The 22709-nt window shown below is 39.4% G+C and overlaps 1 long non-coding RNA gene across 2 annotated transcripts in view; it reads left to right on the forward strand.

Moving 5' to 3' along the window:
* LOC137226663 (uncharacterized) overlaps positions 1-22709 on the forward strand; it is a 230345-nt gene that overhangs the window by 46465 nt on the left and 161171 nt on the right. For both annotated transcript variants that reach the window (XR_010944464.1, XR_010944465.1), the window contains exon 4: positions 1490-1591. This is a non-coding gene — a long non-coding RNA (uncharacterized lncRNA). The remainder of the gene's footprint in view (positions 1-1489; positions 1592-22709) is intronic.

Raw genomic sequence — 22709 nt, forward strand, 5'->3', positions numbered from 1 at the left:
GAAAGCACTAAAAAACATGAATTTCAGTATTAACCCAAGCAAAATGTAATTAAGGAAGTAAATCTATAACAGAAAAAAACAGGGTAATTCTTTGCAATGTCCAAGAAAAATGGCTTTTGGATTATCTGCTATTAGGAAGTATTTTATTCATAAGCTCTTCTCTCCTCATTCATTTATTCACTCTGTAGTTATAGGGAACATGCTAAATACACAGGACTTGGACCCTTATTTGAGGCAGATCGTGGTGCTGAATCGATGCTGCTGAATTGATGTTGAGCAGCTGTTATCACCATTCACCTGTGGGTCTCCTTCCAGAGGTGTCCTTTGATCCTTAAGAAGAGCTGCAAAAAGTAAAAAAGAAAGAAAACAATGAGCACTGGCCACACTTAGGGCTTTGTCTTTTGGGCAGAGAGTTCAAGGTGGATTTACAGGTAAATCTTTCACAACCAGATGCCAATTATACATCTGAGTCTCACCCTCCGTGGATCTTGTCCTAATCTCCCCCAAAATACAGAGGTCACTTTGAAAGTGCCTCAAACATACTCTAAATTACCAGGATTTAAAAGGATAATCACCCTCTATCATTACTTGCATCTAGCAGCAGAGTAAAGAGGAAATTAAATTCTTCTTCATTCTTTCCTACAAAATGAACTAGAATCTCCCTCAATCCTCCCCACATTATATGTAGGAATGGAACACAACAAAATGCTTCTCTCTCTCTCTCTCTCTCTTTCAAAAAGGAAAAGGTAAAATACAGCCTGTTCTAAAACTTTCACAGTTGGAGAGAAATTCCAGGGAGAGTTCTATTTCTACCAGAGGTTTTGATATACTGTGAAGGTCTGAAAATATTTACAAGTTCATGAGAGGTTAGGTGTCTAGCAAATGAGATGTACCTTATGAAATATTCAACAAAAACTGTTGAAGTCTTTATAAGTATGTTATCCTACATATTTTATCATCAGTGTTCAGCAAATCCTTTATGTTTCTTTTTAATAAGGATACTCAATCCCAACATTTCTCTTCTATTTCAAACTTTTCCATAGGCTGGCCTGAATGTAAACTAGAAACCTTGTGTTTTACTAACTGCAGGGTGCTCAGCTTGAGCTCCGTGAATAAAATATGACTCTGATCATTAAAATGTAATAAAAGCCAGTGCTTTGAAACCTTAACCTAAACAAGCTTGCTCTGGGATCCTGGAGGCGAACTTCAGCTGTTCTCTAAGCAGGGGCTCCTCTGCAGAAAGCCCAGGCCTCATACAAACCATTGGAACCTGCTAATCCGACATGTGCTGCTAAGCACACAGTCAGAGCCATTGCCACAGTAGCGATCTCCCGGTGGCTCTCAGCGCTTTGTCATTTTCAGGCCACCAGAGTCTTCCTACTCCCACTCTCCTCCCACAAAGATTAAATCAAGAGGTAAGAGTCAGGCTCAAAGGTTACATTTGTGGTTGAGTGTCCCTCACCTTGTCTCTCCAAAAATCTCCTTGCAGGAGAACAGACCAAGGAGACTTCGATCAGCTCATTCTTTAAGGGAAGTTTCAGCAAATGTTCACCAAGATTAGCCAATGGGATTGAGAGGAGAAGACCCTCAAGTAAGTAGTGTGGAAACAGCAGTCAAACTGTGCTCTTGGAATTTCTTTTTTACTGGTTCAAATGTAACCCGCACAGCAGTGGGTGGGAAATAGCCCTAAACTGCTACTCCCACCAGGATTCCCCAGAAAGGATGTTTAACTCCCAGAGTTAAACCTTAAGGCCTGTGTTTCTACGCTGGGGTGAAAAGGCCAATTTCAGCTCACACCCCAAGATGGAAGTCACTTTTTCTGCTCAAGAGAACATAGTTCAAGATTTCCCTCCTATTACCACAGAACAAACAGAAAATAGAACTGCCCAACTAGAGGGAAAAGAGATTTTATTGAAGAAAAAGGAAGTAAATAAATAAAAATTCCCATGTAATATGTAACTGATGTCAGATTTCTCTTCAGTGCTTAATTTTATACTTAAAGGGAGTTTGGGGCAGTCATGTAAAAAGAATGATAACTTCCTGGTGGGAAAAAAAAAGGACTGAAAGTCTAAATGTAAGATCCCAAATATCCTTGTGCTGGGGAGGTGTCACTACAACAAAAAGATGTGTTTTGATTCTACTGAAACACTGATCACTGTAAGTTTTTACTCATAAGACATGGCTAGCAGCAGAGGGAAAACTAGCTCTCGTTTTTATTCTATGGAATGCCTCGACTCTCTCACTGTCTATCTCATCCCCTTTCTCTTATACGTTGCTCTCTCCCTCAGCTTTTTTTTTTTTCTATTTTCTCTTTCTCTTCTGTTTCCCTTCATATCACTTCTGTCCACTCCCACTTCTGTAATCTTCTAGAAGTATAATGATTTTTGTAGTGTTTTTCTGTAAGTCATTGGGGCTCAGTCTATTTAAGGGCCATATATGGAAGGAAATGTACACGTAAGGATGTAAAATGAAAAATAAGTCTTGTCTTCATTGTGTGCAGAAGAAGAAACATTTCAAAATGACATATTAAAATTCCCACTCTGCCGTCCTTGGATACATTGCCACAAGGCACCCTGTTCTTGACCTTCCCTAACCAACAAGCCAAGCTTGTTTCCGTAAATTACCTGACTGCTTGTTCAGCCAAAGCCATGTTTGGCCACTGGGCTGCTCCCTCCTCCTATGTCTTCCATCCACACTACCTACCCTAGTCCCAAATTTTCACAGCCTTGGACAAACCTTAGGACAGCCATATCCCTTCCAACTGATAGCGGCCTAATTCATGAAGCTGAGTCAGCAGATTTCAAGGGGCACTGCCAAGCCTAGTGGATGACATGCACAAAAACAGCAGAGATTTTCCAAATAAAGCAAAAGAGGATTGTTAGACTGCCCCACAGCACAGGTGTCCCAAGTATACCTTGCCCTCCTGGGCCTGTTTGTCTTAGATTGATTCCCTGCCCTTCCCCCACCCACTCTGCTCTGTTTCCCAGATCAGTTGGCTTCTGGCTGGGTTCAGCCATTGGGAGACACTGACTGGAGGAAGGACGAAGCCAGTGTGTCTCTTCTCTTTCCTTCCTGCTCTGGACTATTTTCCCCCTACTTTTCTGCTTTAGACAGGACTCTGAGTTGACAATCTGTTCCTCGGTTGTTTTTTCAGCCTCTTCCATCTCCAGGGAAACCAGTTCCCTGAATTAAACTCCCTCTGTTTTCTGGGCATATACCCAGAGAAAACCATAACTCAAAAAGACACACCCCAATGTTCACTGCAGCACTATTTACAATAGCCAGGACATGGAAGCAACCTAAATGCCCATGAACAGACGAATGGATAAAGAAGATGTGGTACATACATATACACTGGAATATTACTCAGCCATAAAAAAGGAACAAAATTGGGTCATTTGTAGAGATGTGGATGGACCTAGAGGCTGTCATACAGAGTGAAGTAAGTCAGAAAGAGAAAAACAAATATCATATATTAACGCATATTTGTGGAATCTAGAAAAATGGTACAGATGAACCTGTTTGCAAGGCAGAAATGGAGACACAGACATGGAGAACAAATGTATGGACACCAAGGGGGGATGGGGGCGGGTGGGATGAATTGGGAGATTGGGATTGACATATATACACTAACTAACATGTATGAAATAGATAACTAATGAGAACCTGCTGTATAGCACAGGGAACTCCACTTTGCTGTACAGTAGAAACTAACACAACATTGTAAAACAACTATACCCCAATAAAACAAAACAAAACAAAACTCCCTCCGTTTTAAATGCTCACAGTAGTTTCCATTTTTCTGGATGGACCTTGACTGATACATCTCCTTAGGAGCAACCACCTTTCTAAAAGGCAGCACTACTCCTGTCTACCCCCGCTCCTAACATCCCCACGCCACACGTGCACATGCATTTCAGCCACCACCTACACAAATGCGCACCTTCCATTCTGCCAGTCTAGTTAAATGCCTGTCACTGCAGGAACTGCAGATCTAATTTTCCTCCACTAGAGGAAATAGAAGGGACTAGCAGGTCAGGATTCAAATCACGGAATAGGAGCTGTCTCCCCAGCACCCAGCACCTGTCCCTAATCCCAGCCCAGTCATCATAAACTGAGCAGTCAAGTGACAAAAGCTTCCCTGGAGCTTCCCAGATGGATGCCAGGGAATCAGAAAACCTCATGAGATGCTACATGAAACTTCATTTGAATGCATACATATGTTGTGTTTTCCTTGGGAGACAGTCTGTTTATTTCGTTGATTTCTCAAAGGGCCCACAAGTCTAAAACTGATTAAGAAGAATGTGACTACATCAAAATTTAAAACTTTGTACATCAAAGGACACAACAGAGTGAAAAGGCAACCAACCCAATGGGAGAAGATAGTTCCAAATCATATATTTGATAAGGAGCTATGTCCAGAATATATAAAGAACTCCTATATCGGGGCTTCCCTGGTGGCGCAGTGGTTGGGAGTCCGCCTGCCGATGCAGGGGACACGGGTTCATGCCCCGGTCCGGGAGGATTCCACATGCCGCGGAGCAGCTGGGCCCGTGAGCCATGGCCGCTGAGCCTGCGCGTCCGGAGCCTGTGCTCCGCATTGGGAGAGGCCACAGCAGTGAGAGGCCCGTGTACCGCAAAAAAAAAAAAAACACAAAAAACTCCTATAACTCAGCAACAACATCAACAACAAAACCCAATTAAAAATGGGCAAAGGACTTGAGTAATACACTTCTCCGAAGGCCAAAAAACACATGAAAAGACTTCACTAATTATCAGGGAAAAGCAAATCAAAACCATGGGATACCATTTCACCCCCGTTAGGATGGTTACTGTAAAGAGAAAAAAAACAAACAAAAGCCAAAAAACAGAACATACCAAGTACTGGTGAGGAGGTGGAGAAATTAGAACCCTTGTACACTGCTGGTAGGACTGTAAAATGGTGCAAACTCTATGAAAAAGTGTGCGGTGGATCCTCAAAAAATTGAAAATAGAATTACCGTATGATCCAGTAATTCCACTTCTGGGTATATACCCAAAAGAATTGAAAGCAGGGTCTCAAAGAGATATTTGTACACCCATACTCATAACAGCAGTAGTCACAATAGCAAAAAAGTGGAAGCAACCCAAGTGTCCATCAGGAGACAAATGGATAAACAAAATGTGGTACATACAAACAATGGAATACTACTCAGCCTTAAGAAAGAAGGAAATTCTGACACATGTTACAGTGGATGAGTTTTTTTGTTTTGTTTTGTTTTTGTTTTTTTGCGGTACGTGGGCCTCTCACTGTTGTGGCCTCTCCCGTTGCGGAGCACAGGCTCCGGACGCGCAGGCTCAGCGGCCATGGCTCACGGGCCCAGCTGTTCCACGGCATGTGGGATCTTCCTGGACCGGGGCACGAACCCGTGTCCCCTGCATCGGCAGGCTGACTCTCAACCACTGCACCACCAGGGAAGCCCACAGTGGGTGAGTTTTAAGGACATTAGGCTAAGTGAAATAACCAGTCCCCAAAAGACAAATACCCTATGATTCCACTTATATGAGGTACCTAGAATAGCCAGATTCATAGAGACAGAAAGTACAATGGTGGTCGCTAGAGGCTGGGAGAGGGGAGACTGGAGATTGTTGTTTAATGGATATAGATTTTCAGTTTTGCAAAATGAAAAGAGTTCTGGAGATTAATTGCACAGTAAGGTAAATGTACTTAACACTACTGAACTGAACACTTAAAAATTATTAAGATGATAAATGTTATGTGTATTTTACTGCAATTAGAAAACTTTAAAACAATTTTTTTTAAATAAAGGTGAAACCTACCGTATACTTGAGATCCTATTTTTATTGCCCAAAAGGATGGATTAAGGAAGATTGGATTCAGGTCACATTATATCTTTTTATCTCCACAACTTATATAATTTATTGAGTTGGGATATCGTTCACTTAGTTTAGAGGTGTGAAACTGACCAGAATTTCTTAGATGAAGATGACTTTGAAGATGTGGTTCAGAAACGTCGATTTTAGATTTTAATGGACATCACATGATAAATGGACTTACTGCTGTGTAGCTAATGCTGGTAGCTCTGCCCTCTGGTGAAAGAAAGCAATGTGATATGATGAGAGGAAATTTAACCTGGAGTCAGGAATTCTGGGCATGAATCTTTGTCCCATCACTGATGACCTAGGGCAAGTCAAACAGCTTCTCTGAGCCTCAGATGCTCTGTCTATAAAATGAGACAGATAATCCCTGTTTCTTATTTCCTAGTGTGTTATGAGGCTCAAATAGGAAAATAAATGCAAATACATTTAAAAACTGTAAAGTGTGATCCAGAAAAAAGGTATTTAGTCTAATTCTCACTTATGATCCTTGGTTATATTCACCTTCAATTATTGTTACATCACTTTTCCAAGTCAATCTATTATTTACTAGTTCTATTGACTTAAGCAACACAGCACACAACAAAGAATATAATACTTAATACCAGCCTTGTGAAAATTATCTTCTAATCTTTATTAATGTGCAGGCATATAACTCTATATTGGAATTAGCTGTTGTCTGCTACTTTATGTTCTGTTTTTTCCACTTAACATCATACCCCATTCTCAGGTATTAAGAGGAATTATGAAAATATCTCTGTTATGTCAAATATTAACATGCTATAGTTTGTGGCATCATTCCTCAAGAGGCCCTAGTCTTAAAATATCAGCCAATAAACAGAAGCCTTTAGAGACAAACTGATGTACAGAATATGCCCTTGCACAGAATTGCCAAACTGTAATCTGACGGAATTGGGAACAGAAGGGTTGTCAACCTTTTTGGCTGAGAGAGTTCTGAGGCAATGCCCTAAGGAAGACAGAAATGATGAGTGTGGTAAGTGACGGTCCTGGTAGAGAGAGACCTAAATTCTGCCAAGTTTTTAACCAAGAAGCAAGACGAGATTTATCACAGGTGAAAAACCAAAACCGTCCAGTAGGGAACCAAGAGCAGGGAGACGGTACATAAAGTGGTTCACAATTTCAGCAGCAGTCCGTAAAACCTGGGTTTGAGTTCTGATTCTGCCACCAACTGATGCCACTTACTTATCATTGGGAAGGATATCTAACCTCTACAAGTCTCCATTGTCCCATCTAAGAGAAGAGAGACTAGTAGTATCTAACTCATAGGATTGCTTGGAAAATTGAATGAGATAATACATATAAAGCACTTCACACATGCTCAGAAATCACAGATGTAAGATTAAATTTGGCAATGCATTTCTATATCTTAAACACTCACAATGTGAAGGCTAAATGAACTCTCTGTGGAGTGCTCAAGTCATATCAACCTTGCAGGAGTCAGATATACCCAACTGGAGGTGCCAACTCAGTCCGTTTTTAAGGATGTTAAATTTAAAAAGCAGCACTTCTGTTATTGACACATTCAGTCAGTGACAAGATGGCACCCATACCTCCTACTATAAACCTTGACTGGGTGCAGGGTACAGTATGTACTATTTACAGATGTCTGATCATCTAGCATTAATAAAGCAGTGTGGCAGCCAACCCCACCTCAAGTCTCGGGTACTTGAAATTCATCCTTCATTAGATAGCAGTATCTGTTGGCAAAGAAAAAAGTACTGAAGTCCACTTCTCGACATTACAAATTCTGGATGCATAGAAAACATTTCTTAAGCTGCTAATGAGAAGTAGGTTTATCCAAGTATGAAAGCAAATCCTGTGATCTGAGGAAGGCAAGGGGCATGAAAGCAGCAAGCACTCCACAGAGTTAATAAATTCCAAGGGTCTGAAACTGCTCAACAAGCCACAACACCCAGCAGCTTCAAAACGTGTTTTTCTTCTTAGGATTGACCTGGGAGCAACAGTTGGCTCATTTGGCAGAAAAGCTACACTTTCCAACATGTAGAAAACAAGGAGTTGTTGTGGGGAAGGAGGCTTGTGCAATTTTCCTGTGTTTCCAGTATTTGACTTTTACAGGCATAACCCATGCCCCAGCAATTCCATTCCTAGGTATATGCTCAACAGACAGTCATGCATATGTGCACGTACAAAATAGCAATAGCAGCTTCGTTCATAACAGCCCCAAAGTAGAAACAACCCAAAGGTCCATAATTGAAATGGATAATTAAATTGTGGTATATTCAAATAAATGAATAATAATCAGCAAAGAAAATGAATACACTACCACTGCACGCAACAGTATGAATGAATCTCACAAGCATAACGTCAAGAAGCCAGATAGAAAACAACAATATGTGCCTTATGATTGCTGTTTTAAAAAGCTCAAAAACAGGCTGGCCTAATCTATGATGCTGAAGGTTTTGAGAGTGATCACCTTTGCGGAGGAGGAAGGGGTTAGTGAGTGGGAAAGTGTGCACTGGGGCTTCTGGGATGCTCATAATGTTTTCTTTCTTTTTTCAAAATTAATTAATTAATTTTTAAATTAATTTTTGGCTGCGTTGGGTCTTTGTTTCTGCGCGCGGGCAAGCGGAGGCTACTCTTTGTTGCGGTGCACCAGGCTTCTCATTGCGGTGGCTTCTCTTATTGCAGAGTGCGGGCTCTAGGCACCCGGGCTTCAGTAGTTGTGGCATGTGGGCTCAGTAGTTGTGACTCACGGGCTCTAGAGAGCAGGCTCAGTAGTTGTGGTGCACGGACTTAATTGCTCCGCGGCATCTTCCCAGACCAGGGATCAAACCCGTGTCCCCTGCATTGGCAGGTGGATTCTTAACCACTGTGCCACGAGGTAAGTCCCATAAAGTTCTATTTCTTGACTTAGGAGGTAGTTAGTGAGTGTGTTAGCTTTGTACTAATTCATCCAACTGTCACTTTGATTTGTTCACTTTTCTATATGCATATGTACTTTAATTTTAAATTTTATTAAAATAGATTTTTACCAAATTGACTAATACAAAAAAATGGACAAATTGCCTTACTAGATCAGATTGATGGACAATTCAGTATAACTTCCTTATAATGAAACCAAGAGACATGCGTTAAAGTTGTTATCTGTACTGTCATCATTAAGTTAAACTTCTTTCTTTTGTCCAAATAACCTGCTCTGATGCTTTAATCTAATAATCCATTATTACCTTCTTGAAGTTGATTATTTTTATTTATTTGATTTAACAAGTTCTATATATTCATTATTGCTATGAAAAACATTGCCTTCTATGTATTAAATGATCTATTTCAAGCCTCGAGGGGTATCCCACCCATGCTAGTATGCCAAAATTTAATCAGTAAGTCCACTTTCATATTTTATAATTTTGTCAATGTGTTTGGTATACTTTCTTCATATTCATATTTCCAGGTTCAACACTTCTAAGGTTTAGTCTCTGTTGGTAGAACCTCAGATTTGGAGTTCCTTTTTAATACATGACCTTCTGGCTTCCTGAGCATTTTAGCAGCCTTCTTTGAACCTGGTCTGCGTTCATTAAGACTTTTTTTTTTTAATGTTTATTTATTTATTTTCTTATTAGTCATCCATTTTATACACATCAGTGTGTACATGTCAATCCCAATCTCCCAATTCATCCCACCACCACCCCCCACCACCACCACCGCTTTCCCCCCTTGGTGTCCATATGTTTGTTCTCTACATCTGTGTCTCAATTTCTGCCCTGCAAACCGGTTCATCTGTACCATTTTCTAGGTTCCACATCTATGCCTTAATATACGATTTTTTTTTTCTCTTTCTGACTTACTTCACTCTGTATGACAGTCTCTAGATGCATCCAAGTCACTACAAATGACCCAATTTCATTCCTTTTTATGGCTGAGAAATATTCCTTTGCATATATGTACCACATCTTCTTTACCCATTCGTCTGTCAATGGGCATTTAGGTGGCTTCCATGTCCTGGCTATTGTAAATAGTGCTGCAATGAACACTGGGGTGCATGAGTCTTCTTGAATTATGGTTTTCTCTGAGTATATGCCCAGTAGTGGGATTGCTGGGTCATATGGTAATTCTATTTTTAGTTCCTTAAGGAACCTCCATACTGTTCTCCATAGTGGCTGTATCAATTTACATTCCCACCAACAGTGCAAGAGGGTCCCCCTTACTCCACACCCTCTCCATCATTTGTTGTTTGTAGATTTTCTGATGATGCCCATTCTAACTGGTGTGAACTGATACCTCATTGTAGTTTTGATTTGCATTTCTCTAATAATTAGTGATGTTGAGCAGCTTTTCATGTGCTTCTGGCCATCTGTATGTCTTCTATGGAGAAATGTCTATTTAGGTCTTCTGCCCATTTTGAATTGGGCTGTTTGTTTTTTTAATAGCGAGCTGCATGAGCTGTTTATATATTTTGGAGATTAATCCTTTCTCCATTGTTTCATTTGCAACATTTTCTCCCATTCTGAGGGTTGTCTTTTCATCTTGTTTATGGTTTCCTTTGCTGTGCAAAAGCTTTTAAGTTTCATTAGGTCGCATTTATTTATTTTTGTTTTTACTTCCGTACTCTAAGAGGTGGGTCAAAAAATATCTTGCTGTGATTTATGTCAAAGAGTGTTCTGCCTATGTTTTCCTCTAAGAGTTTTATAGTGTCCGGTCTTACATTTAGGTCTCGAATCCATTTTGAGTTTATTTTTGTGTATGGTGTTAGGGAGTGTTCTAATTTCATTCTTTTCCATGTATCTGTCCAGTTTTCCCAGCACCACTTCTTGAAGAGACTGTCTTTCCTCCATTGTATATCCTTGCCTCCTTTGTCAGAGATTAGTTGACCATGGGTGCGTGGGTTTATCTCTGGGCTTTCTATCCTGTTCCATTGATCTATATTTCTGTTTTTGTGCCAGTACCATAATGTCTTGATTACTGTAGCTTTGTAGTATAGTCTGAAGTCAGGGAGTCTGATTCCTCTAGCTCCGTTTTTTTCCTTCAAGACTGCTTTGGCTATTTGGAGTCTTTTGTGTCTCCATACAAATTTTAAGATTTTTTTGTTCTAGTTCTGTAAAAAATGCCATTGGTAATTTGATAAGGATTGCATTGAATCTGTAGATTGATTTGGGTAGTACTCATTTTCACAATATTGATTCTTCCAATCCAAGAACATGGTATATCTCTCCATCTGTTGGTATCATCTTTAATTTCTTTCATCAGTGTCTTATAGTTTTCTGCATACAGGTCTTTTTTCTCCCTAGGTAGGTTTATTCCTAGGTATTTTATTCTTTTTGTTGCAGTGGTTAATGGGAGTGTTTCCTTAATTTCTCTTTCAGATTTTTCATCATTAGTGTATAGGAATGTAAGAGATTTCAGTGCATTAATTTTGTATCCTGCAACTTTACCAAATTCATTGATTAGCTCTAGTAGTTTTCTGGTGGCATCTTTAGGATTCTCTATGTGTAGTATCATGTCATCTGCAAACAGTGAAAGTTTTACTTCCTCTTTTCCAATTTGTATTCCTTTTACTTCTTTTTCTTCTCTGATTGCCGTGGCTAGGACTTCCAAAACTATGTTGAATAATAGTGGTGAGAGTGGACATCCTTGTCTTCTTCCTGATCTTAGAGGAAATGCTTTCAGTTTTTCACCATTTAGAATGGTGTTTGCTGTGGGTTTGTCATATATGGCCTTTATTATGTTGAAGTATGTTCCCTCCGTGCCCACTTTCTGGAGAGTTTTTATCTTAACTGGGTGTTAAATTTTGTCAAAAGCTTTTTCTTCATCTATTGAGATGATCCTATGGTTTTTATTCTTCAATTTGTTAATATGGTGTATCACACTGATTGATTTGCATATATTGAAGAATCCTTGCATCTTGGGGATAAATCCCACTTGATCATGGTTTATGATCCTTTAATGTGTTGTTGGATTCTGTTTGCTAGTATTTTGTTGAGGATTTTTTCATCGATGTTCATCAGTGATATTGGTCTGTAATTTTCTTTTTTTGTAGTATCTTTGTCTGGTTTTGGTATCAGGGTGATGGTGGCCTCATAGAATGAGTTTCGGAGTTTTCCTTCCTCTGCAATTTTTTGGAAGAGTTTGAGAAGGATGGGTGTTAGCTCTTCTCTAAATGTTTGATAAATTCACCCGTGAAGGCATCTGGTACTGGACTTCTGTTTGTTGGAAGATTTTTAATCACAGTTTCAATTTCTTTACTTGTGATTGGTCTGTTCATATTTCCTATTTCTTCCTGGTTCAGTCTTGGAAGGTTCTACCTTTCTAAGAATTTGTCCATTTCTTCCACATTCTCCATTTTATTGGCATAGAGTTGTTTGTAGTAGTCTCTTAGGATGCTTTGTATTTCTGCGGTGTTTGTTATAACTTCTCCTTTTCATTTCTAATTTTATTGATCTGAGTCCTCTCCCTCTTTTTCTTGATGAGTCTGGCTAATGGTTAATCAATTTTGTTTATCTTCTCAAAGAACCAGCTTTTAGTTTTATTGATCTTTGCTCTTGTTTTCTTTGTTTCTATTTCATTTATTTCTGCTCTGATCTTTATGATTTCTTTCCTTCTGCTAACTTTGGGTTTTGTTTGTTCTTCTCTCTCTAGTTCCTTTAGGTGTAAGGTTAGATTGTTTATTTGAGATTTTTCTTGTTTCTTGAGGTAGGCTTGTATAGCTATAAACTTCCCTCTTACAACTGCTTTTGCTGCATCCCATAGGTTTTGGATCATCGTGTTTTCATTGTCATTTATCTCTAGGTATTTTTTGATTTCCTCTTTGATTTCTTCAGTGATCTCTTGGTTATTTAGTAACGTATTGTTTAGCCTCCATGTGTTTGTGTTTTTTATGTTTTTTCCCTGTAATTTATTTCTAATCTCATGGCATTGTGGTCAGAAAAGATGCTTGATATGATTTCAATTTTCTAAAATGTACTGAGGCTTGATTTATGACCCAAGATGTGATCTATACTGGAGAATGTTCCGTGCGCACTTGAGAAGAAAGTGTAATCTGCTGTTTGGGGATGGGATGTCTTAAAATATCTATCAAATCTATCTGGTCTATTGTGTCATTTAAAGCTTGTGTTTCCTTAGTAATTTTCTGTTTGGATGATCTGTCCATTGGTGCAAGTGAGGTATTAAAGTGCCCCACTATTATTGTGTTACTGTCTATTTCCTCTTTTATAGCTGTTAGCAGTTGCTTTATGTATTGAGGTGCTCCTTCTATGTTGGGGGCATATATATTTATAATTGTTATATCTTTTTCTTGGATTGATCCCTTGATCATTATGTAGTGTCCTTCCTTGTCTCTTGCAACATTCTTTATTTTAAAGTCTATTTTATCTGATATGAGTATTGCTACTCCAGCTTTCTTTTGATTTCCATTTGCAAGGAATATCTTTTTCCATCCCCTCACTTTCAGTCTGTATGTGTCCGTAGTTCTGAAGTGGGTCTCTTGCAGACAGCATATATATGTGTCTTGTTTTTGTATCCATTCAGCAAGCCTGTGTCTTTTGGTTGGAGCATTTAATCCATTCACATTTAAGGTAATTATCGATTTGTATGTTCCTATTACCATTTTCTTAATTGTTTTGGGTTTGTTTTTGCACGTCCTTTTCTTCTCTTGTGTTTTCCATTTAGAAAAGTTCCTTTAGCATTTGTTGTAGAGCTGGTTTGGTGGTGCTGAATTCTCTTAGCTTTTGCTTGTCTGTAAAGGTTTTAATTTCTCCGTGAAATGTGAATGAGATCCTTGATGGGTAGAGTAATCTTGGTTGTAGGTTCTTCCCTTTCATCACTTTAAGTATATCATTCCACTCCCTTCTGGCTTGTAGAGTTTCTGCTGAGAAATCAGCTGTTAACCTTATGGGAGTTTCCCTTGTATGTTATTTGTCGTTTTTCCCTTGCTGCTTTCAGTAATTTTTCTTTGTCTTTAATTTTTGCCAATTTGATTACTATATGTCTTGGTGTGTTTCTCCTTGGGTTTATCCTGTGTGGGACTCTCTGTGCTTCCTGGACTTGGGTGGCTATTTCCTTTCCCACGTTAGGGAAGTTTTCGGCTATAATCTCTTCAAATATTTTCTCAGGTCCTTTCTCTCTCTCTTCTCCTTCTGGGACCCCTATAATGTAAATGTTGTTGCATTTAACATCGTCCCAGAGGTCTCTTTGGCTGTCTTCATTTCTTTTCATTCTTTTTTCTTTATTGTATTCTGCAGCAGTGGATTCCACCATTCTGTCTTCCAGGTCACTTCTCCATTCTTCTGCCTCAGTTATTCTGCTATTGATTCCTTCTAGTGTATTTTACATTTCAGTTATTGTATTGTTCATCTCTGTTTGTTTGTTCTTTAATTCTTCTAGATCTTTGTTAAACATTTCTTGCATCTGCTTGATCTTTGCCTCCATTCTTTTTCCGAGGTCCTGGATCATCTTCACTATCGTTATTCTGAATTCTTTTTCTGGAAGATTGCCTATCTCCATTTCATTTAGCTGTTTTTCTGGAGTTTTATCTTGTTCCTTCATCTGGTACATAGCCCTCTGCCTTTTCATCTTGTCGGTGTTTCTGTGAATGTGGTTTTTGTTCCACAGGCTGCAGGATTGTAGTTCTTCTTGCTTCTGCTGTCTGCCCTCTGGTGGATCTGTTCATTAAGTCTTTCTGAAAGTTTCAATTTGCAGTGATGCTACAGGAAGTGGGTTAGCTCTGCATTGTCTGAGCACCCTTCCTTTGCATGCGCAGCCTCCTGGGCATTTTTGGAAGCTTTCAGGAAGATGAAAATTGCCAGCCTGGCTGACCTGTATCCCAAGCTGTTAGCTCACCTTTTGTATATGTTACTGAGAAATGCATTATTTGTATTTGTCACACTGAAGGTCATCTGTCTACCTCATTGTTGGAACACTCACAGAGCCTTCCATTCGCTTTCTGAACTAAATCTACTAGAGATCCCAAGCGTTTCTTGATTCTCTTTGTAAAGTTGACAACATCAGTGTGTATTCCTGCCTTCAACACAATTATAAAACAATTAAAAATGTATGAGCTCAGCATCAACTCCTACATAACCCCACATTTAGCCTTGGTGATCTGGAGAAGTACTTATGTAATTTTTAGTTGACATTTCCTGGCATTAGTCTGGTTTTCTTATCCTTGATAACACATTTTGCAAAGACTATAATAATGTTTTTTTTAAAAGGAATTTGACATGAAGTCTAATCTATAACCTTTTGAAAAGTCATATATGCAGTAGTTGACACTTATCTGAATAATGACAACAGCAACAACTAACATTGGGATCTTACCATGTACTGAGGACCCTGATCAATGATTACATGCTTTTATCTCTTTTAATCCCTTCAGATATCCCGGGAGGTGAGTACTGTCACCATTCCAAGTTTAACAACCAGGCTGAGATAACCTGTCTCTCACTGGTAGAACCTAGCTGTGAATTCAGGTGTGCTTGATGCTGTCTACACTGCTGGCACATCACTGCTGCCCCTTCAGCATATGTAACTTCCTTAAATAATCTAACTAGATACACCACACTGTGTGAAATATTATGAATCTTAATTATCCTATATTAAAATGAAAACACCACAATGTGCTTCAAAGTGAAATTTAAGTTATTTTTGGATTAGGAATGCTCTTAAGTTATCCACCGCCATTAGCATTGGTAATCAAGGTTTGAAAGCAAACAGTAACAATTTAAAGAGTGGTTGAAAAAAATACTTGGCTCAAAGTTTTGGTGCAAAGAAAAGAAAAGAACAGAAAAGAATCTCCCTTCTTATCTGACTTTATTGCTGCAGGTTGCTGTGATCCTTTTGCTCTGAAGATATTGCTGGTAACCAAATCTGTAGGCAGGAGGATTAGGTATCTTTAATTTTTTTTTTTACTTTATTTTTTTCCTCATCCTTTATTCTCAAGTTAGGAGACAATGGGATTAGTGTGCCAGGCACTTTTTTTTGTTTTTTCATTACGTGGGCCTCTCACTGTTGTGGCCTCTCCCGCCGCGGAGCACAGGCTCTGGACGCACAGGCTCAGTGGCCATGGCTCATGGGCCCAGCCACTCTGCGGCATGTGGGATCCTCCCAGACTGGGGCACGAACCCGCATCCCCTGCATTGGCAGGCAGACTCTCAACCATTGCGCCACCAGGGAAGCCCACATTTTTAATGTTAATAGTATGGATTGTACTTTGATATTAAAGTACTATGACAAATGCCTAGATCCACTCTCCAGCAATCTCAAGAAAGTAGTGCTTAAACTTCCAGAGAAAAAGTGAGGAACCACACGGTCAAGGAGGACATTATGCTAATGTATATAAATACAGATGAACAGAGCCCGCTGCACTGGCAGCTTTGAACTTCACAGGTAAGATAAGTGAGGGTCACTATGAAAGTATCGGTCTAAGATTGCTCCTTGAAAACAGGCTCAAATGAGGAAGAGCAAATTTTAAAAAGCTGAGTTTAAGATGAGCTGCAAGGACTTCCCTGGTGGCGCAGTGGTTGAGAGTCCACCTGCCGATGCAGGGGACATGGGTTCGTGCCCCGGTCTGGGAAGATCCCACATGCCGCGGAGCGGCTGGGCCCGTGAGCCATGGCCGCTGAGCCTGAGCGTCCGGAGCCTATGCTCTGCAACGGGAGAGGCCACAACAGTGAGAGGCCCACGTACTGCAAAAAAAAAAAAAAAACGGAGATGAGCCAGGCCAAGAAAAGTCTTGTTTGCTGAGTGTGTTAATGCAAAAGCTCTGAGATAACATCCTACTCAGTGCAAATCTCAGGCGCCTTTGGGAACTGAGCAACGAAGAAAGAAGGCTGATGACAGCGGAAAGATATTTGTTCAATGCAAGTATAAGCCAATTTCAACAGGGTTGAACTATCTCCTTGGAAGTGATAATAAAATACTTATCAGGCTTAAGCTTTTCCATGAAGAAAGAGAAAAAGTAACCCCAGCTCTCCTCACTGAGTCTGATGTATCTGTCCTAACTGCAGTTGCAAAGGGTGGAGGGAAGGAGGGAAGGAAGGAGGGAATGACAATTCTTTATCTTTTGTCCAAAAGGCAAAGATAATGTTCATGGTGAGGCTAAGGGCATAGTCTCTAAACTATCCCCACCGCTGTCCCACTGTATCCTCTTTCTCTGCTGTATTTTTCTTCGTGGTGCTCATCTATACTGGACATAGCGTCTATCACTTGGATATTTGCGGGTTGCATGTACTTTCTCCACTGTAGTGTAGGCTGCAGGCGATGTGTCATCTCACTGCAGCTGTCCTCTAGCTCCCAGAACAGTGCCTAGAGTGGTAGGTGCTCAATACATATTGGTGGAATAACAAATGGGTGAATTGATTCACTACTAGCTAATTAATTAATTTGCTGGGGGTATCAGAATATCTTCCTTTTTCAAAATATTAATATCTGGGCTTCCTTTTCCCCTTTCCCCAGGCATGGGGTGATGCTGACATTACTCCCCCAAGCCTAAGCCCAGCTTAGGACCACAGTCTTATGAACACATACAAAATTTTGCTTATGCAAAGAAATTCAAACTAAAAAGAAAATATACTCTGGTAGAAAGTGAGAAGACAGAACAGGCAATTCAAAAAAATGAAAAGAAATACAAAAATACACCCTCTGCAGTAACTGAAGAGGTAACTAAAACATTGATGAGAGATTAGTTTTTTAGAATCTTTGCCATTTAGATGCAAAAAAGCAATATCCATTTTTTTTACAAGTGTACAGGGAAATGAACACTTTTATGTACTGTTAGTGAAGTGTCAAGGGTTAGACAGTCTCTTCACTCTATGTAGTCTTACATGGAGTGGGCTGTCAACTACAACGTCTGTCCTGCCACAGAGGTAAGCCCAAGATGGACCCAACATAGGGGAGATAGGAAATTGCGCTGGGAAGACTAATTCTTTAGTTCCTGCAGATCACTACAGATGTTTAAGGATGTTGAACTCATTCAGACAAATCAATACCTAAGGACTGACCCACTACTCTTCAACTGACCATAAGTGCAGCATCTTCTGTGGACTTCCAGAGAAGCAGAAATTAAAAGAACCTTGTTCTCTTTAAGAGTCAAAATTAAGAAGATTGCATTGTCTAAAGCAAAGAAAACTATCCTATGAGTCTCCAGCTCTCACTAAGCCGAAACCCGTCAGAACTACATCATTATCTAATAACACAGTGAAGAGGAGAGTAAGAAAGGAAATGCCCCACTGAACTACATGCTGGGCATAGTGCTAGAGACTCTATACCTGTTAGTCCTCTCCCTATATGCTTCTTCCTTGGGAGTCAGTAGCTTTGCTTTCTAAGGTGTAATAGACATTTATCGATCTATATACTGGAGGATGCCTGAACAATTTTGCCTTTGGTATTAATACAAGAACAGTCTTTTTAAATGGGTTTTAGTTTGATTTGCATGAACATAGGTTAGCTAGATAATGAGTCATTTTTCAATCAAAGCCATATGGAATTTTTCTGTTTCAGTCATCATTTTCCTAAAGTGATTTTAAATAAGTAAATGGAAATATGTTCTCTCTATTCTATACATTTTTAAAATAATTAATAGCAGTTTTCATAGTTTTTCAACCAAATGTCTTCCTCTGAAGAATATCTACAAAGAAAATGTAAATTCTGAACATAGCTAATTTGGTGATGTAAAAGTCAAATTGTCAAGTCCCCAGAGCTAGCGGGTGATAACTGGGGCAGGGGTGGTGGTGGTTCAATTGTGTCAAGTGAGAACCTTTATCCCTAGACATATTGCCACCAATTTCCACTGGTCCCAAGAGGGGTCCACCATAGGGTGTGAGAAAATGTTACTCCTTTTCAATTTCCAAACTTCTTCATTGAGCAGGAGACCGTGATTCTTCTATTTTCTACCATTGCCTCTCAAATTACAAATGTAATTTCCAGAATTTCTAAAGAGGGATGGAGAAAATAATACTAAATATAACTCAGAAATCTCACCCAGAGCGATTCAAAATCCTTTCCATGGAAAGTCCTCATCCCTGTTTCTCCCTTCCTCCATACCCTTCCTTGCAAGTAACAGAATGCTCCCCTATGTGTCTTAAGAAAAACAAACCTTCACTTTTACTATCAAATCCAGAGACACTACAGTTCCAGACTCAATTGGTTCTGGATCTGATTCTCTGATTCTCTCTTGGCTCTTATCCTCCTAGGCATAAAATGGCTGCCTCAGCCCCAAGCATCATGCTCTCATTTTACATTGCCAGAGACAGAACGGAAGGTAGAGCAGTGATTTCTCTCATATTCACAGGAAAACCATAGAGTTTATCACTTGAATTAGAATATTTTTCAAGTGAAAGAAAGTATTATTAGTAATTTTACCAGGACAATACACATAAACCAGCACTATCTCAGAAAAGTGAGATATGTGCTCACCTTACTTATTAGAGACAAAAGCATTTCCCAGAAGCCCAGGGAGTTTGGAAGGGGCTCCCCTTCCCTGAGCACACTGATGCCCATACAGGCTTCGGTTAATAAGGAAGAAGGTGGGTTAGCTGTTGAGTAGGCAACAAACTGTATCTACCATCAATCCAGGTCCATGACAATAAAACTAAATTTCCTCTAAATGGAGGAGACCTGCTTTTCTGAGAACACAGCTGCAGAAGGAGGTAGAGCTGTCATGCTAGTAACCATCTTTCCTCCAGACTTAAATCCTCACAAACCCCATTATCAGACAAAAACCTTTCTATCGTCCCATTTGAGTTAGTATTCTCAAAGTGCATAGAGCAGTGCCCTACGCTTGGGATGAGCTCACAGTCGGTCTTTCAGTGAGTGGGCGTTCCACAGCTCAAAGCAGGAACATCTACCTGCAGGCAAGGATGCTGATGCCGGGAGATATATTTCAGTCTGAGTGTCGGGTTGAATGGCATTTATACTCTCAAAGTTGAGAATTCTAGAATAAATACCTTGAGACTTTATTCTAGCTTCATTCTCCAAGTCATAACAGTGAAGTATTGCCTCTTATACAATCTCTAACCATGCCATTTAAAAAATCATTTGATGTACCTTTAAACAAAAATGCCTCAAAGTCCTGAAAGGTTATTCAGAAGGTTGGCAAGCAGTCAAACAGATGTGCAATCAAAACCTTTGTCATCCTTTTTTGATGGTATCTGACTCATCAGAAAACACAAAACTAATATTCTGTTCCAAGGCTTTGTTTCTTATGGTGGGAACACACATGTAACATGCCTCAAAAACTGTAAATGCTGACGGTGCTGACTTAGTTCAAGTTCAGTATGTTCACAACCAAAGGGTAAATACTCACCTGTCAGATTTTGACTTTATATAGAGTATGATGGCTAAGGTCCAAAAACCAAGGCTTTGACACTCAGCATGAAAAAATACTTTTAAATCCTTATTATATTTCTATGATTAAATCTTGATTTCTATCTGGAATAACTGACAGTGAAGAGTGGGGTAAAGAAATTTTTTTTACGTTTGCCTAAGTCTGATGCCTGACTTAAGCTGCTGCAACAAATGGGCTTATGAACATGGTTGTAGGACGTATGTGCTTGTATGTCATGTTTCAGGGGATCATGCGGGTCACTCAGGGAGAATCAGACCCAACCTCCCCTCTTCCAGAATTATCTTTCCAACATCCCTGGGGACAGGAAATTAACCTACATGTCAACTGCTGATGCTCTCAGCTTGTGAAATATTGAAAACCCATAATTAAGTAGAAACCAATGGAAATCAGACAAGGTTCTGGGTTTTACCATAATTATAACCCCATTATTCTAAAGTGAGAGGTTCTACTCAGTTTTTAGAATGTGTTGGGGAAGCACTTCCCTTTCCATGAATGTATAATATGCCCAAGAAATAGAGACCCAACTATATTTTAGACTTTGGCTCCTGTGACAATTTATCAAGGAGGATTTGTACCCATATTGAAAACCCATATTGAAAACCCATAATTAAGTAGAAACCAATGGAAATCAAACAAGGTTCTGGGTTTTAGCATAATTATAGCCCCATTATTCTAAAGTGATAGGTTCTACTCAGTTTTTAGAATGTGTTAGGGAAGCACCTCCCTTTCCATGAATGTATAATGTGCCCAAGAAATAGAGACCCAACTATATTTTAGACTTTGGCTCCTGTGACAATTTATCAAGGAGGATTGGTACTCTTATGAATATTCTTCTCAAATGATAGTGTATGTACTCTAATCAATCTAGTCTATTTTTAACCAGATCTTTAGTATTTCATTATTGTTTTGGTCCACATTGAATTGTTCAAAAACAAACTCAAAACTATCAACTTAAACATTAAAAAACATTCTATTCCCCCATGTAATGAACAAGGGCAATTCTGACATTTTAGTGATTCCCCTCTATGGCAGACTTTTTTCATTCAACAAAAAAAGAAGTGATGACATAGGCAAGATATTAGAAAAGTGCTTTCCAGGAAAAGTCATTTTTGGACTTAAATCATTTCCAATGAGGAAAGACGAAGCAGTTTTGTACCTGTCTGACAAAAGGAACTTCATCCGGCACCTTGCAAAGTGAACTTGTCACAGTCTCCTGCTAAGTCTCAGATTGAACCCTGATGTCACCACGTCTGTGCATTGCAGTTCTGTGTGCAAAGCTCTCATATCAAAACATGTCATCTTAGGAAAGGCGCAGAAGTGAAATGCAGTCTTCGGATCCTGTCCAAGCATATTAGAAGGTTGACAAACAGACTTGGAGGTAAAATTTTTCTTCTTCAACAATGGTCTCAAAAAGCCACAGAAACATGTTCTGCATGTGTGCTTTTAAACATGCCCCGTTTATCTAGCCTACAATTGTGTATTGCTTGGCAAACGGGAGTATTATTTTAGGCTGAGGACAAATTTCATCAAACTGTGGATGATCTGCCTCAAGCTTCCCAGGCAGTGGTTAGCTCAACGGGGTTCTCAGTAAAGGCATGCCTAGCTCAGGAAGGCCCCTGAGGAGGAAGGGATTAGAAAATAAAGCAACTCCAATAATGAGGTTTTTGTTCCTGAACTGTCTCCACACTCTTGTATTGAAAACAAAACCCCCTAAATAAGTCCAGTTGTTCTCAATACACGAGTTCACACTGTCTTCTCCGGGGTGGAAATCAAGTCTCCTCTGTAGGATTAATGACTGAAACAGGCTGGGGTGGCTTGAGCCAGCAGTGCCAAAATTTAATGTAAGACCTTCGCAGCCAAGTCGCCCTTCAAACTCACAGTGCTGAAATAGTTTCTCTGCTTTTTTGTGACACTTCTGTTCTAGAACTTGAGTTCTCTTTTCACCTCTACGTTATGTATTGACTTAAAAAGATGCTCAACTTTTAAAAATTAAATGGAAAAATATACATAGAAGTAATATTGTAAGACAGGAGTAGTTATTCTGGGTGTAAGTTAGGAGTAGTACTTACATTTTTATTTTTCAAGTATTCCTAGAACTCTTCAATGAGTATTTATTTGCATAAAGAAAAATAAATGCACAGAAAACTAATAGTCACAATAATTGTATTGTATTGCTGATATATTCTCTTTCTAAAATAAAGCTTCTAGATTTTTCTAAATGCAAATTTATGCAGTTCCCTTCAGTAGGTTTATTTTTACTCAACTTATTTCACCTTCTTCATTTCTTTAGAATTTCTAGATTTATTTTAGGTTGGAAAGAGCTGCCTCTGGTCCTGTTTAACAGACCTTTTAGACATTAGTTGAATACGAATAGATTATGTACACTGTGTTGCAACATATAAATACCTTCCAAGCATCTGCGTATTGCTCCAGAGACATGTCTTAGGGTAGGGAAATTATGTATCTATGCATTGTGTGCAGCTGTAACTATGAGAGCTTAAGTGGAAAAATAATACAG

This window comes from Pseudorca crassidens, chromosome 6 (assembly GCF_039906515.1).
Source record: "Pseudorca crassidens isolate mPseCra1 chromosome 6, mPseCra1.hap1, whole genome shotgun sequence".
NCBI classification, from domain to species: Eukaryota; Metazoa; Chordata; class Mammalia; order Artiodactyla; family Delphinidae; genus Pseudorca; species Pseudorca crassidens.